Raw genomic sequence first — 16,461 nt, 5'->3', positions numbered from 1 at the left:
TTGAAAACATCCAAAAAGTGAAATGTAAAGGAAATTCGTGGGCTAGACCCCAGTACATATATTTAAAAGCGCAGATAACGTGTTTAACTTACAGTAAGGAAGAGGAGTGGTGTCCAGAGTTCGCTTCAGAGAGTATTTAGCCGTTATTTCAGTGAGCAGGGCAGATAGTGTAGCGGATCATCGCAGCGCTCCGTGCTTACTTCACAAACCCGGAGCAGCAAACAATCCAGAGTACACACTACCGTAATGACCACCGCGCACACCGGGTTCTGTCTACCGTAATACACGAGCAAGCGGCAGACAACTTTGACCAATGAAAACCAGTTCCAACAAAAACTCCCCATCCAAGGCAGTACATCAAATGTTTTTACTGAACCAAAAGTAGGAGACCAGGGACAGTTGTAACACGGGACGGTTGTAACCAATATCAATATCTCCAATCACAAGCTAGAGTGATGAAACTCACTCTGTATGCTCAGTTAGATGGAAAGGTCGCTGTGACAAAAAGGAGCCATGTTTAAATATCTCGCGAAAGATATCAGCAAGTGTGTTTCTTAGGTAAAAATATTGACAAAAATGATATGATGTATTTTTTGGATACTGTCTTGAGGTCAAATGTCTAGGAATCCAAACTAGTATTATTAGAATTACTGTTTTGTAAGCTACACATATAACTAGCTAAATATGGGTGAAACACAGGGGATGAAAAATTACTGGTGGTCCTGGGACGGTTGTAACACGGACCACCAGGGACCTTTGTAACATGGCACATTTACAATGATGGCTCATTTGCTAGACTGTTTCAATATTGTTGATTGGTTTGCATTGTCCCTGTGTGAGGTGGGTCTGGGTGGATGCAAGAGGAAGACTTTTTGGTCCTCCTCAAACACTTCCAGACCCATACCAAGAGCTCACAGGAGTCAAAAGTGTGAACCACTGATTGACAGCACCACCCGGCCAACATGCTGAGTGACTCAAATCAAACGTACCCAGGATGCACAGGTGCATATTGGGCCATCCATGTTTGGGTCTAGTTCAAGTTAAAATTCCCGCGGTGGTTGTTTGTGACATGAGACTGGCCATGGCTGTTACTCTCGAGCATTATTCAGCTGAACACTTTGTTTTTGAGGAGCGCAGAGCAATATGGAGGCTGAGCGGCCTATTTGTTTTGAACATTGAAAAATTAACGAGCAGAGATTGGAGCAGATTGAGGAGGCCGTCGCAGTGCACGAGACAGAACTAATGACATTCAAACAGGTGAGTAACAACAATCTTTGTGGACCAGAAACGTGTAAAAGCTCTGCAGGCTATCGTTTTGCATGAAGGTGGGATTTTTTGTGGGCTGTGAAGTTTATTGCATATTGCGTTTACCTCATCTCAGTGTTGGCTGCCATTGTGATGCTTTATTATGTTGTTGCCCGTTTCATTGATTTATGTGGCCCAACTTGTTCGCACCCACCGATGTGCCCACTGCATCTTTTTGTTTATTTTCTGTAGGTATCTTTTTATACTTGTATGGGTTTTGTCCTATGTTCTGCTATTTTGTTGTAAGGCTTATCTGAAGAACATTGTTTTTTATTGTAAGGGCTTTTCACTTGCACTTCAAATGTGCTGTTGGTTGTTAAAGTTTTTACGTAGGCCTAAGGTCTGATTGTTTTTCCACTTAGGGTATACCTTGTTCATGCACTAAATTGTGTAGCCCCTAATGTGTTTTTCATTATATTTCTATCATTTAACATTAGCAACCTCATATGAAATGTATAACACCCAAGGAATCAGTACTCTTTTTCCATCCCTGGCTCCATGAATTATGTATACTTGATTTATCTAAATAGGCTAACTTATAAAATGCAATGTTTTTCTAAAAAGTAAACCAGTCAAAACCAGTTTTGTTCAAAGCAGGGGTTATTTGAGGCCCTTTGTCACGTCTCAGATGTCTATCAGTTATGAGCGGTTCTATTAATTATTTCCCATGTGAACTTTTCATTCTGCCCCATTTAAATACATATCGGAGCCCCACAGAGAAGTTGTAAAAAGAAAACTTCACAAAAGGCTAAGTTGATAGAAAAGTCAGTTTTACGTGATGCAAACCCTTAGTGACTCTGTCTTCATGACCTTTAGGTCCCCTATTATACTGTTTTTCATCAATAAATTATAGGTCTCAGATATATACCTTGGTTGGCTAATGGCTACATATGCCAAAAAAAAATCGTTATGACTTCCTAAAGTGGCCAAAATCTGATCAGCTTATTTTCAAACAGGTTTTATATAAATGGATCAAGACAAAAGGAGAGGGGGTCTTTTTCATGAAACTTTCAGAATGTCTTTACACAGAGGGGACACATGTTTATGTATAAAAGACATGAAAAAGTGGATTTTGCATAAGTGACCTTTAATTGACAACATGTTGTCCCTGCCTGTCCTCCCTTCGTCTCCTTTTCTGTGTCTTCAAATGAACAGTCAGTACAATATATTGCTGGGCGGTCGCAGGCGCTTAGTAATCAGCAGTGAACCGCTTCAACACGTGTATTTCGGTGTATTCACGGCATTCATTTAGTTATTCTACAGTATTGTTGTTTTATTGTTATGTGTTAATGTAACCCCATTTGTGTTCTTTGAAATTGAAAAGGATATCGCATTGTGTTTGTTACTTTCGTTGCAGTTGTATATGTCTTAAGTGTAATTTGGCTTGGCTTCCTATTTATGGACATGCTTTTATTTTGAAGGAGAGTTAGCGCAGTTGACAGGAAGTTGTTGTTGTTGTTTTTGTTGCATTGGAAACAATGTGACGGTTTGAGACAAGCGAGACCTGCGCAGTTGCGATCAACGTCTTGCTAGTGCGTTGCATGCATGGATGTATAATAAGAACTGGATACAGCGTGGGAGGCGGGGCCTCATTAATTCCTATGAGAGTTGCTCATTGGCGCATGATGATAAAATGGCCCAACTTTTGAGAGAGCGAAACGTCATAGATTACCCATCATGCCTGAGAAGTACCCGTATGTGCGCTCATAGCGCATGCGCTGCTTTAACCAAAATGCTTGTTCACACATTAAGCACGTACATTTGCGTACACGTAACAGCACCGCACGTTCATGACAGCATGGTAATGATTTGTTATTATGATGGATTTGATATTAACGAAGTGGCAGTTAGCAGCTAGCGGCTAGCTAGTAATTATGCTAATGTACACATCAATCGTTATGTACTTATATTACGCTGTAACAGGATCTAGTGATATCCAAGCAACAGAGCTTCATTTAGCATGAAAGAATGATTGCACTGTAAATATATATATATATTAGGGCCGGGACTCGATTAAATTTTTTTATCTAATTAATTACAGGCTTTGTAATTAATTAATCGCAATTAATCGCATTTTTAATCACATATACATATTTGACCTGAGAACAGTGAGAAGCAATTTTTTTCACATGGATTTTAGTATACCATTTAATAATGACTGAATACATAAGCTTAAGCAACAAAACATTGTTTATTTTTTTCAAGGTGGTACACTGGCCATAAAGTGTAGCAATAGCATATTTAGGAATATAGTACATTTCAGAGATTCAGGTAGCCTATAGGTAGGTAGACCTTCTGTAAACTATAACACTTTGTTTTTTAAGTAAAACACAATACTTTCAAGTACATTCAGAACATTGGAAACCCTGACTATTAGAAAACATCTCTCTGTTGCTTCAGAGGCCATAACAGACTTTGTTGATTTACCAACAGTTGATTTAAAAAATCTAATACATTTCAGTCCAACTCTCTCAATAGAGAGGCGAAGTCACGCCCATCTACTTCCGGTCCATGGGACCCCGGAAGCGAAACATTATACATTGAATTCAATGGAGAGAGAAAACCTATCTTTTGATCCCGTTTGAATTGTGCCACGAACTACACATATGATGTTTGTCAATCTTAAACAATCATTTCCATGTCAAAAAAGTCACATTTTGTCGTAAAACTGTTGAAATATAAGACTATGAAAAATACGCGACTACAAAGACTACAAATCCCAAATCCCATTCTGGGTCGCGCATGTGATGTCACAGGCGATAATGCTCCAAGTGGTTGCGACTCGTAATTAAAGCGAAGAAGAAGATTTCCTAACTGCGTTGCATGCATGGATGTATAATAAGAACTGGATACAGCGTGGGAGGCGGGGCCTCATTAATTCCTATGAGAGTTGCTCATTGGCGCATGATGATAAAATGGCCCAACTTTTGAGAGAGCGAAACGTCATAGATTACCCATCATGCCTGAGAAGTACCCGTATGTGCGCTCATAGCGCATGCGCTGCTTTAACCAAAATGCTTGTTCACACATTAAGCACGTACATTTGCGTACACGTAACAGCACCGCACGTTCATGACAGCATGGTAATGATTTGTTATTATGATGGATTTGATATTAACGAAGTGGCAGTTAGCAGCTAGCGGCTAGCTAGTAATTATGCTAATGTACACATCAATCGTTATGTACTTATATTACGCTGTAACAGGATCTAGTGATATCCAAGCAACAGAGCTTCATTTAGCATGAAAGAATGATTGCACTGTAAATATATATATATATTAGGGCCGGGACTCGATTAAATTTTTTTATCTAATTAATTACAGGCTTTGTAATTAATTAATCGCAATTAATCGCATTTTTAATCACATATACATATTTGACCTGAGAACAGTGAGAAGCAATTTTTTTCACATGGATTTTAGTATACCATTTAATAATGACTGAATACATAAGCTTAAGCAACAAAACATTGTTTATTTTTTTCAAGGTGGTACACTGGCCATAAAGTGTAGCAATAGCATATTTAGGAATATAGTACATTTCAGAGATTCAGGTAGCCTATAGGTAGGTAGACCTTCTGTAAACTATAACACTTTGTTTTTTAAGTAAAACACAATACTTTCAAGTACATTCAGAACATTGGAAACCCTGACTATTAGAAAACATCTCTCTGTTGCTTCAGAGGCCATAACAGACTTTGTTGATTTACCAACAGTTGATTTAAAAAATCTAATACATTTCAGTCCAACTCTCTCAATAGAGAGGCGAAGTCACGCCCATCTACTTCCGGTCCATGGGACCCCGGAAGCGAAACATTATACATTGAATTCAATGGAGAGAGAAAACCTATCTTTTGATCCCGTTTGAATTGTGCCACGAACTACACATATGATGTTTGTCAATCTTAAACAATCATTTCCATGTCAAAAAAGTCACATTTTGTCGTAAAACTGTTGAAATATAAGACTATGAAAAATACGCGACTACAAAGACTACAAATCCCAAATCCCATTCTGGGTCGCGCATGTGATGTCACAGGCGATAATGCTCCAAGTGGTTGCGACTCGTAATTAAAGCGAAGAAGAAGATTTCCTAACTGATTTATTCCCTCCAATAAATATAAGAGATTGCTCCAATAAATTCACTTTTGCAAGATGCCTGTGTGCTTTGTACCATGTTGTAATCACAAAAGTGATCATACCACTTGCTCGTTCTATCGCTTCCCGTCTTATGAAAGGACCAGGAGTCGCTGGATCAGACATATCAGGTAATATCATAGGTAATATACATGTTGTGCATGGAACATAGTCAAGTTAGCTACCTAGCTAGTAGCGAGCACGTTAGTTAGCATTACATTACTTAGCCTTGTCATTTTTAGTAGCCTTACCATGAAGTTATTATTTTATAGTACACCCACATGTTAAACAGTAAGAGTAGTCATCATGGTAAGTATTTCGTGAAACATTTGAAGAGTAGCCTACTGCGCCCTCCACCGGGTGCTAAGGAAGCAGTTCAGGGAGAGTCGAAGGAAGGCAGGCAGGCAGGGAGCTTTGCATGACATTCTTCTGGACATGTGTCATTGTGATGACAGTGAGGGTGAGTCAATCTGTTTGTTGGAAAGACAGTAGTTGAGTGATTACTGAGAGAAAATTATTAAAAGAGATAATTATTCAGTGTTGTTACTTACCTTTTTCTCTTTTATTTTCTTTACCTCACCTGTAACTGCTGAGACCATGAGGAACATGCACACTGACCTGCTCTGGCAACCTGATTTCCACTGTACGTAATAGTATTTGGTTATGGTATATTATTTATATACATCAAAGGCACAATGCACCCCCCAGAGAGACACATGTATTGAGTGTGATATTTTGCATAGGTCACGTGAAATCATCTTTACATACTAGAAAACTGTAGGAGCGGCAACTTGTTTTGAAATTGAATTTTTAATATCCGATAATAAAGTTGATCTGTTTTCTTTATTCTTCTCTCTTCCCAGCTCCATCCATCACCGTTCTCTGTTCCTGCAGGTCCTGCTTGCTAATCAATGCTCATATGTTTTTACACAATTACAAATAAAGTCAATGTACTGTATGACATGAAGTTGTGCTTCATTCTGAGTCAATAATAAATTCATTCTGCCTTCAACTGCAAAATGATTGTGGACTGCACCGACATCCATGTCCACATCCAGTAAGATTAACCAAGCAAGCTGACACTCAACATACAGCTGTGCTCTTAAGTTGACATGAAGAATTTGTGAAATATTGGTAATTATTTGGAAAAAATGACTGACGATGCAGAAAACTTTTTTTATTTAGGAACAGTGGTCAGGTGAAGCATTTATCACTACATATGTGTCACACTTAAAAGGCCAAACACACTGGCCAAACACACCTTGTCAACTCCCCAGTTGATAGCCATGACTCCGTCTAAATTGTACCCCCCAAGCACCCTCTTCATGAGGGACGCGCATGGAGTGGATGAAAGTCCCGACCTCAGCACAGCACCAAAATTGCTGGCTGTCAACCTGCCCTGCCTGTGTAACTGCCACTGAGGATTTGTCTGCTATCCTATGGTGGCTGTCTGGATGGCAGCTTAATGGTCTCTGCTCAGTCGCATTGAGGCAAGAATTGCCTCAAGCCCCCGACCCCCATGCTCCTTCACCAGCTCCGGCACGTTGAAAATGGCCTGATGTTGAGGCTGCAGCTCTGGCTCAGGTGACAAAAGCCATGCCATGCCACGCTGCGCCCCTCAGTGCAGACCTGAACCAGTCTACTTCCTCAGTGGCGATGTCTCTGGCCAGTGGGTTGTATGTCTCCTCTTGCTGTTGGTAGAGTTGAGACACCGGCTGGACTACTTTTGAAGTGCCAGGCTTCCTCCACTGGCACTCAACTTCTGTGGAGCTGATCTGCCACATGGCAAATATTGCCAATGCTGCAGCGTGGCTGCATTTGTACATCCTCCGTGCACAAACACAGACAGCGCTCTGCATCGCGCCATCTTCTCCCATGTAGATCTGTACAAATAAAGTAAGTACCATGTTTGTTAACATCCTATAATAGATTGAATGAGCAATACAAGGATGGTCCAGATCTGGGGGTGGGAGGGTTTATTTTTCCATAGTTTTGTCCTCTTGTCTGATTGTTGTTATTGTTTGTTTTTTCTGAATATTTTGTAATTTGTGTTGTATTGGTTGTGATTGTACATTGTATTTTTTTTAAATGTGTATTACATTTTTGAAAAACATTTCATCAACAAAAAAGGATTTGGTCAGGATCTAGACTCAGTGTGTAGTTTATGAATTAATCAATGCTCTCTACATTAGGAAAACATACCAGTGTACCAGAGGGAGTCACACACTGTGCCTAGATAACCAAACAAATTGACAAGATAACCAAAATCCTTGAATCTACACACAGCAAATAAACTCAAATGACACAACGAGATGTAAAAAGGAGATCACACATATAGTCGATATAAAACTGTCCGCTTCAATCTGAAGAGCAACTAAAACAAAACACGGGAGTGTACCTTGTTCTTGTGAACACTAATGTTATCCACAGCATACACACCCGTATACAGTACACCCGTTCTAGGTTCTGATTGGCTCTCTAGGTTGGCATTCTAGCTTCTGACTGGCTGTCCAGGTTGTCAATCACAGCCGTGGTTCATATTATGCTAGTCGACTCGTAACATCGCTAAACTTTTTTTCTTGACGGTTTTCTCAGTCAACTAATGCTATTGATAAAAGTAACAAATTAACACAGCCCTGCACACTGCAGTCATTATATGCCGGTCTGTGGTTCATCATCTTCTTTTTCATTCTCCTCCTTATTGACTGACATTAACCTGTTAACATTGCACTCATATTACTCACCGAAACCTTGTAAAGCCGGTCCCGCATGCTGGCTCTTACAGAACCGACTAACTCCCCTTTCGTGTATGTACAGCTCTCAACGTGCCCAGACTTGTAGTGATTTTCACCTCGTTTTATACTTTTATTCTCATTCTGACAGAATGAGGTGAAATGTGCCAACGTGACGGCCATCTTTGTGTTGGTGACGCGTATTGTGCGGGACCAGAGACATGTAGTTCACTGAGCGGCTTAATACAAAAAAATGTTTGTTACTTCACAGTTTTACGACACATTTTAATTTTTTTTACTTGCAAAATGTTCTTTTAAATTGACAAACATCATATGTGTCATTCGTGGCACAATTCAAACGGGATCAAAAGATACGTTTTCTCTCTCCATTGAATTCAATGTATAATTTTCCGCTTCCGGGGTCCCATGGAGGCTCCCGAAAGGGGAGGGACTTCGCCTCTCTATAACCTTGGCCGAAACAATAAACAGTTCAACATAAAGTGCCAGTTGCACCAACAACATAATAAATAGTTCAACATAAAGTGTACTGTACCATTTAAAATAAAATAAAAAAGTGCCAGTGATTGACATCAATCCCTCCTATTCTTCCAATATCCTGATGAAAAATAAAATCTCTCTGTTGCATAGGCCACTCTGTTTGATCAACGCGAATTGGGTGTGGGTCCTTGTACTCCGAGTCGGGCTAACGTCCACGCTAGCTTCCATGCTAGCTGCTATAGGTTTTGCATTGAGGTGATACTTGAGGCTTGATGTGCTGCGGTGATATGCAAATTACTTTTTGCATAATTTGCAAACAACCGTGCTCTTATCGACGCTTCCATCCGTCCGTTTTTTAAAACAAAATGTCCCATCCACGGGGCCAACCAAAGCGGTCTCATCAGCTTCTTCGTTCGACTATTGTTCACTGTGGTTTGTTGTTGTCTGAAGTCATGAACGTTAGTTGGTGCTCCAGTATAATCGGTACCCCTGAAACTCATCCAGTGAGAAACGTTCCGCGGTACAAAATTAAGTGCGATTAAAATGCGTTAATTTTTGTGTAATTAATTAATCTTAATTAACGCGTTAAAGTCCCGGCCCTAATATATATATATATATAATAATGTTGCATGATGGTTAGTCATTTTGTCCGACTCAAGCCCCCAGGAAGTGCGCCGGACTCAGATGAAAATATTCGTGGTGGCCAAACGGCGGTACTACACTTCCGTTTGGTTGCCAGGCCCGGAAACACTTTTTCTCATTGACTTACATGGGGAAAGAGTGGTCTGTAAATCGTTGGATAATTTTTTTTAAACTAAATAAACTACCCAGTATGAACACTTGTATAGCCCTTATTAAAAACATTCGTTCCTCAAGTTGTAAAAATGTGCTAATAACGTTATTCTGAGAGTTATTTCCCTCTGCACTATGAACGCGCATCTAACCCACGGGACCGCGCCTCCCGGCACGTTCATGTCACGTGTTCAGCACTACATGCATTTATCTTTACCCATGGATGCACAATAACAACGGACCCATATCTGCCATCCCACGGAGCTGTAATAATGGATATATTGCACATGTTTCATCATCACAAATTCATCATTTGTAAAATAGTATACTACTACTTGTAAAATAGTATACTACTACTACTACTACTACTACTATATACACTGTGTGTTTATATATATATATATATATATACACACACAGTTCAATAATTATTTCATGCTAAATTAAGCTCTGTTGCTTGGATATCACTAGATCCTGTTACAGCGTAATATAAGTACATAACGATTGATGTGCACATTAGCACAATCACTAGCTAGCCGCTAGCTGCTAACTGCCGCCTCGTTAATATCAAACCATCATAAAAACAAGCCATACCATGCTGTCATGAATGCACGGTGCTGTTACGTGTACGCAAATTGACGTGCTTTATGTGAACGAGCATTTTGGCTAAAGTTGCGCATGCGCTATGAGCACACATACGGGTACTGCTCAGGCATGATGGGTAATCTGTGACGTTTCGCTCTCTCAAAAGTTGGGCCATTTTATCATCATGCGCCAATGAGCAACTCTCATAGGAATTAATGAGGTCCCGCCTCCCACGCTGTATCCAGTTCTTATTATACATCCGAGTCAAGCCGACTCCGGAGGTGGCGGTATGCACCTTAAAGTTGTTTTCAATCCGCCAAAAAAACGAGAAAAGAAGAAGAATAAGCTGACTCCGAGCTGTCCGACTTCAGGAAAGCTTTTTGAGACCTCCCCCGGCAGCGATCTGCTATTCTCGTCTACTTTCGAGGCGAGCCGCAGCTCGTCTCAAACAAGCCTATTATCTAAATATAAAGACGGAGAAAGTAAACGATAACGTTTATGGTTAAGTGTTAGCACCCCCCGAAGAGGCACAAGCTCTTACGTTGATATTGGAGATTTCAATAAATTCAATTTGAAAAAAAAACGGGGAAAAAACGAATATCCGATTAACGAAATTGAAACCCGAATAGTTCTCCAAGGAACAAATATTCGGATATTCGGGTACAGCCCTACGCTTCCTTAATATCCGCCCTGTAGTTCAACATAAATCCTTTCCTATTGTTGCACAGCAGTAACACTTTAACAGGTATATATTTTTCAAAACTCTGTCTTCAGAGCCCACATGGCAGAAACAGGGTTATCTTTCTTTGATTGCTTTTGTAACAGCATCAGGGATACTCATGTAGGTGCTAATAAAACAAGCTCCTCAGTGTCGAACAGAGGTGCTGAATTAGTGTTGGGGAAAGGACCTATGAGGATTTGCAGGCAGAAGCGAAATGAAAGGGGTTGGAGGCGAAAGGTCCTCAGAGGTTGGCAGGAACGAGTAGCAAACAATCATAAAACACAGGTTGTAACTCACACAGTTCTCTAGAAAAACATCACACAGTGCATTCAAACTGTAGGTTTATAACAAATTCTACTTGTTCTTCTACCGTGTGATTCTGATATATTTTGACATCCTGACCTGAAGCAAAAGCACTGAATCTGTAATTTTGTATTCTGATTTAGGCTACTTTCATAAAGTCCTATGCTATATATTGAGGCTGTCAGCATCACATTTCTGATTTATATGAAAGAACTGAGTATTTGCTCAGAATGAGAACTGATCCATTCGGACAAACTAACCGATGTTCGTGTAAAATCCTGCAAAAAAAGATGGCAAGTACATACGACTGCTAGGCTTGAAAGAAGCTGATCCGAAGCATTAGTGACTTAATATCTTAAGCATTGTGTTTTTTCTATGTACAAAAAATTAAAAGTGACTTTTGGCTGCAGATTATGGCCTCGGAAATGTCTAAGGATGTCCACTTGTAGTAATTCATATAAAGTTTCATTTAAACCTTTATTTTTCAACACAACGGATGGGTCTTGTTGTTTATTTAATATATCTGTCATTCGAATAACCCAATAAAGGGAATTGGAGCAGATCTGAAATCAGGTCTGTTGTCATGTTGAAGTCGCACTTTTCGCCTGCATGCATTTTTATGACATCTACCTAGGGGTTTATAAGGACACCGGACATATAAATGAAACGGTGACATTTGCAGTGGGACACAGTGGGTGGATTTTACAGATAAAGTGGCAGGCAGGGGCAATCTGTGAAATAGAAATGGGTAGGAGGCTGATAGCCTGCTGTGAGAAGACATGTGTGGGCATATTATGAGGGAGAAGACATCCATTTATAAAACGTATTTATATATACTCGTATGGAGTGTGGTCAAATTCACTATCTTTCCTGCATGGATGCCCTCAGAATGAGACACTCCTGCTGTAGAAGAGAGGCAGGATAGATGACCTGTTTTCCTGGTTGTGCTTTTAAAATATATTCTGAACAGTGCAGGTGTCCTAAAAGACAGAAATAGGCCAGATGTATGGTATAACATGCATACAAATGGTTTCACCAACATCTAGTACCGACAAGATTGGAGAATGAAATCCTGTTTGGAAAATGTTTTCACTCATTATTTCCATTTATTATATTTTTTCAATAACATTTTTAGCCTGCAGACACAAACTCATGTGCTGTACGTGATTTGAGCAATGACCATGAAAACATGGCTTTAATAAGGGGGCTGGTATGTAGGAGGCATATGTGCTTTGTCTACGCCCGCACTCAAACCTGTCAAACAAACCGCATTCTTCTTCCACCCCCAACCTGCAGCAACCAAATGGGTGTTTTGATTGTTGAGCATGAAGAAGGAGGCATTTTGCACAATCCCCTTGTTAGATAATATATATTGCCAACAAGAAGATATGAAAGTGCATCAGCTCCCTTTTGTTCCACTGAAAAAAAGAAAATGCTTCCTTTTCACAGAAGAAAAATCAGGGTTCTGGATCAAGGCCGCTGAAATTAATTACTGACGATAGACTGCCTGTATTTCCTTATCTAGAAAAATACCATACATCTCCTTTTTAATATCCATGAAGAGGAGCTTTAGATCAACTCGACGTGCGCATCACCTCAGTGGACCTTGGGGACGCCAAGGTCTTGTTATCAGCTTCCTCACAGACATCCTACCTCTTCAACTAATCATATATACGGCCCTCTTAGCATGAGTCTACATTTCTCCAGCTGTGCTTAATCTCACTTCACATCCTAAAATCCCAGGCTGTTTAAAAGTGTTTGATCTCTCTGGCATATGATAATCATATAGCTTTATAAATATATTCACCATCTTATCCTTGCTTCAAGAAGCAGGGTTTTGATGTTTATGTGCAAAAGTGTAATATTTGCTTAATTTGAAGGATTACTTAGGCTTTTTGCCAGCAGGCTGAGAACTGAAAACAGACATCAGAACAGGATGACTGTGGGAAATGGTGACAGGACATTTACTTCCATGAAAAAAACAAAACAAGAATGTGCCAATACCAGTGTTGGGCAAGTTACTTAAAAAAACAAACTAGTAATAGTTATAGTTACTGCTCTCGAAAAAGTAACTAGTTACTTTATTAGTTACTAAATTATAAAAGTAACTAGTAACAAGTTACTTTACTTTAAAAATAATAACAATACAAATACAAGTTTTGGTGTTGTTCTGTGGCACAGTAATAGAAAAGACAACTCCCCATCATTGTAGCAATCATCATTATGAAATGTAGTGGAACAATAAAACACAAAAGATATGTTTAGACATTTTGACAGGCATCTTTATTGTAGCCTCAACAATCAAGATCTGTAGTGCACTTGTAGTACTTGTGGTATTTTGCTGACTAGTTCTCTGAAGGCAACAGACTCGACCGCTGCGATGGGCAGCATGTCCTCAACAACTTACCTGGCAATCAATCTGTTTAGTTGACTGGGTGACATGTGGCGATTTAAAAAAATAGTTTTTTGGCTGTTTAGATGGTGTTGCTCCATCTGGGTCACTGCCAGTGGTTGAGACGGTGGGGTCTTTGGCGACTAGCTTTATAGCCCCATGTACATTACTTAGGTGCTTCAGGAGATTGGCATTGCTGTTTTGAAACAAATTGAAAATAGTGGTTATATTTCCAAGTTGCAAATGCGCTGCTGCTCTCGCTGATACTTGCATCTGCCATTGTGTGTGTGCTGGTGGTGAGCGTTGCCGTGTGTGTGTTAGCATTAACAAGTGTTCGTGTGTGTGTATTTTCCCCATAAGGCAAGACCCGCCCAACTCTTACCCTGAAATGTTACCCCGCGTTACTTTAACTTTTCCATGGTCATACATCCTCTCAAATGTCTTTACTCCCCTAAGACCGTAAATTGATTATATATGGAGTTATAGACCAAACATGACATTAAAATAAGTCATCATTGGCTTACAAAACACTGATCGGCGTCTTTCACTATTTTCTTACGTAAGATATTAATACTGTAAAGGACAGAAAAACTATCCCTTTGATTGAAAGAATAGTTGACAGATTAGTAGACAATACAAATAATAGTTATTCCAGCTCTAAACAACAGGAAGAAAAGAGGCAATTTCCAAAGAGGGGTTAGAAAATGGAGGGCAGGTTGAAGGTATTTCACCCGGAGGGTAAAACCTCCATATAATGTACCGTATCTGAGTTTGAACTCTCCTGGCTGCCCTTTCTGTCACATGTAAACACAAAGTCAGTCAGCTGTGCTTTGGCTGTTTATTTATCAAGACTCCCATGATGCTCAGCTGTACACCACGCTCTAAAGTGGAATGAGGCAAAGGTCAGGTATTAGTTAAATGCAGTCTCTCTTTCCACTCCACTGTCTCTGTCTGCAGACGAACCGTCCTGTCCTCCACCTGACCAGACAAAGGCACAGCCAATTAATACTTTTCTTGACTCATCCTTTACCTTGACATTCATCTTTATTTCCCTGTCTGATCCTGGAGAAAATTAGAGAACCAAACAATCCAATAATATTCAGGGCACAAACCAAATTACCTGTCCACAGAATAACTTCCACATAATATGAATAATTAGACTTGAGAATAAAGAAAACCAGAAGCAGGGGGGGATCTCGTTGTGGTACACAATCACGGTCATTAATCTAAAGGCTCTTTGGAAGTGTGTTTCCTAAACACTCCATACAGACTGCGTAAATGGGTCTAATCAAAAAATATTAAGCAAATGAAAATACTCTTGATATGAAGGAGCTCTCAGAGGTGTTGGCACATTGTGAATCTACCTGGGGTCCAACTAAATATTTAGCACTGTAGCTGTTCTTTTCATGCAAAGGAAAGCTCTCCAGTCTTTCTAGTATAATTACATTTCCTTTTAGCCTCAGCCAAGAGCTATTTTGGGAAGCTGGCACTTATTTGTTCTGAGGAGAAAATCATTAACCCAAACACAGGCTTAATTCAGATTTAAAGGCATTTTACCTCCCAGTTTAAAACACAGAGGCTGATTAGTTCAAGAGAAGCCTAATCATATTTTGTGAAATATAAAATATGAGTATTTCACAAGCTGAACAATGTACCAGGTGTTAAGAATTAAAAAAGGTATAGAAAATTGAAGCTTTAATATATGAGGCAAACAGGTCTCAGCCAGAAGAAAATGCAAATAACTTCATTAAAAAAGATGAATTCTAATGAATTCAGGTTTTAAATTAAAGTAGGTGTTGACTGGCTTCATCTGAATGCATGAACAAACATGCTTTGAAAACATCAACAGTATTTACACCTTTTATAAAACCAACACATGCAAGTTTAATTGATCCAAACCTCTTGTATAACCCAACATCTATATACGATTTACCAGATGGGATAAATTCAGGACTGTTGGACAGTTTTACCCTCCGGATCAAAACACTGTTCACCCTCTGAGATGAATAAATTCAGCACAGGCAAATATACTATTAACATGATATTTCATCATTAAAGAATAAAACTGCTCCGTGTAAGAGGTGAATAAAAGCTGATGCGGGTAAGCGTCTCCCCTCAATGTAAAATAATGCAGTCTGCACAGAAACTGAACACTACTTAACTATTTTATCAGGACACTTTTGTTTTGCTGGTACAACTAACTCTTGGGGTCTTTAATGAGATATTTATAATGTGTAGTTGTAGGAAATGTCCTAACTGTTATAGAACTGAATGTTCTCACAAGATAACATCAAATCTGCAATAAAACCAAGAAAAAAAGGGCAGAATTATTAGCAATTATATAACCAATACCGTATGTATTTATTGCATAATGAAAAAGTTCAGTTTTACAAATGACAGAAGCAAAATGAAGTACTAAAATGCACTTTTACTCACGCTAGTAGTGTGCTGCGGGCAATGGGCATCGCTTCAAAGTACAGCTTTACACCATCTTTGCACCTAACTGAAGTGTGAACTGCCTTTTTAGTTTCTACTCCACTCAGCAAAGAGCAGACGGTCTGCGGCTTGACCCAGCCTCACTGAGACTGTTAGACTTGTTACCACTTACTCAAGCAGACAAAACATGAATAATTTCACTATCAAACTGCTATTATCTGCTAAAAGGTTGAACTGTCAACAAGCAATTGAGCTTAGAGAGAAATTGTGTGCATGAAAATAAAGGAAGTACTGTACCTCTCCCTCAGAAATGCAACAGATAGTATTACAAAATTTGGATGAGCATTCCTATCAAAGCCTCATTTTCACGTTAAATGGTGATTTGAACCATAGATATGCCCTGTGAGGGAAGCAAGCTGTGCTATCGTAAGCTGCCTTTAACACCAAATCTCATCCAAGCAAAGAGGAGATAATCAACAACACGTAGGGGCTTATATCTTTATAGTATCAGCTTTTACCCTGAACCTTCATAGACTTAATTGAGGTCCCCTGGTAGTTGCG

At 39.5% G+C, this 16,461-nt stretch overlaps 1 protein-coding gene and 1 long non-coding RNA gene across 2 annotated transcripts in view; both read right to left on the bottom strand.

Annotated features, from left to right (window-relative positions):
- The window catches only part of tp53i11b (tumor protein p53 inducible protein 11b), a 39,764-nt gene extending 39,224 nt beyond the window's left edge, over positions 1-540 (bottom strand). Inside the window, exon 1 of the mRNA XM_079684113.1 lies at positions 93-540. The gene's annotated coding sequence lies outside the window, so the exon portion shown is untranslated. The remainder of the gene's footprint in view (positions 1-92) is intronic.
- Positions 541-6,888: 6,348 nt separating this feature from the next.
- On the bottom strand, positions 6,889-9,187 carry LOC307040908. The gene is made up of 3 exons (XR_013808632.1): positions 8,727-9,187; positions 8,186-8,641; positions 6,889-7,324 (listed from the first exon to the last, which is right to left on the bottom strand). It is a non-coding gene; the product is annotated as an uncharacterized lncRNA (long non-coding RNA).
- Positions 9,188-16,461: the final 7,274 nt, after the last annotated feature.

Source organism: Notothenia rossii, assembly GCF_949606895.1.
Source record: "Notothenia rossii genome assembly, chromosome: 5".
In the NCBI taxonomy this organism is placed as follows: domain Eukaryota; kingdom Metazoa; phylum Chordata; class Actinopteri; order Perciformes; family Nototheniidae; genus Notothenia; species Notothenia rossii.
The sequence above is the reverse complement of the archived record's forward strand: the minus strand, read 5'-3'. Positions and strand labels throughout refer to the sequence as shown.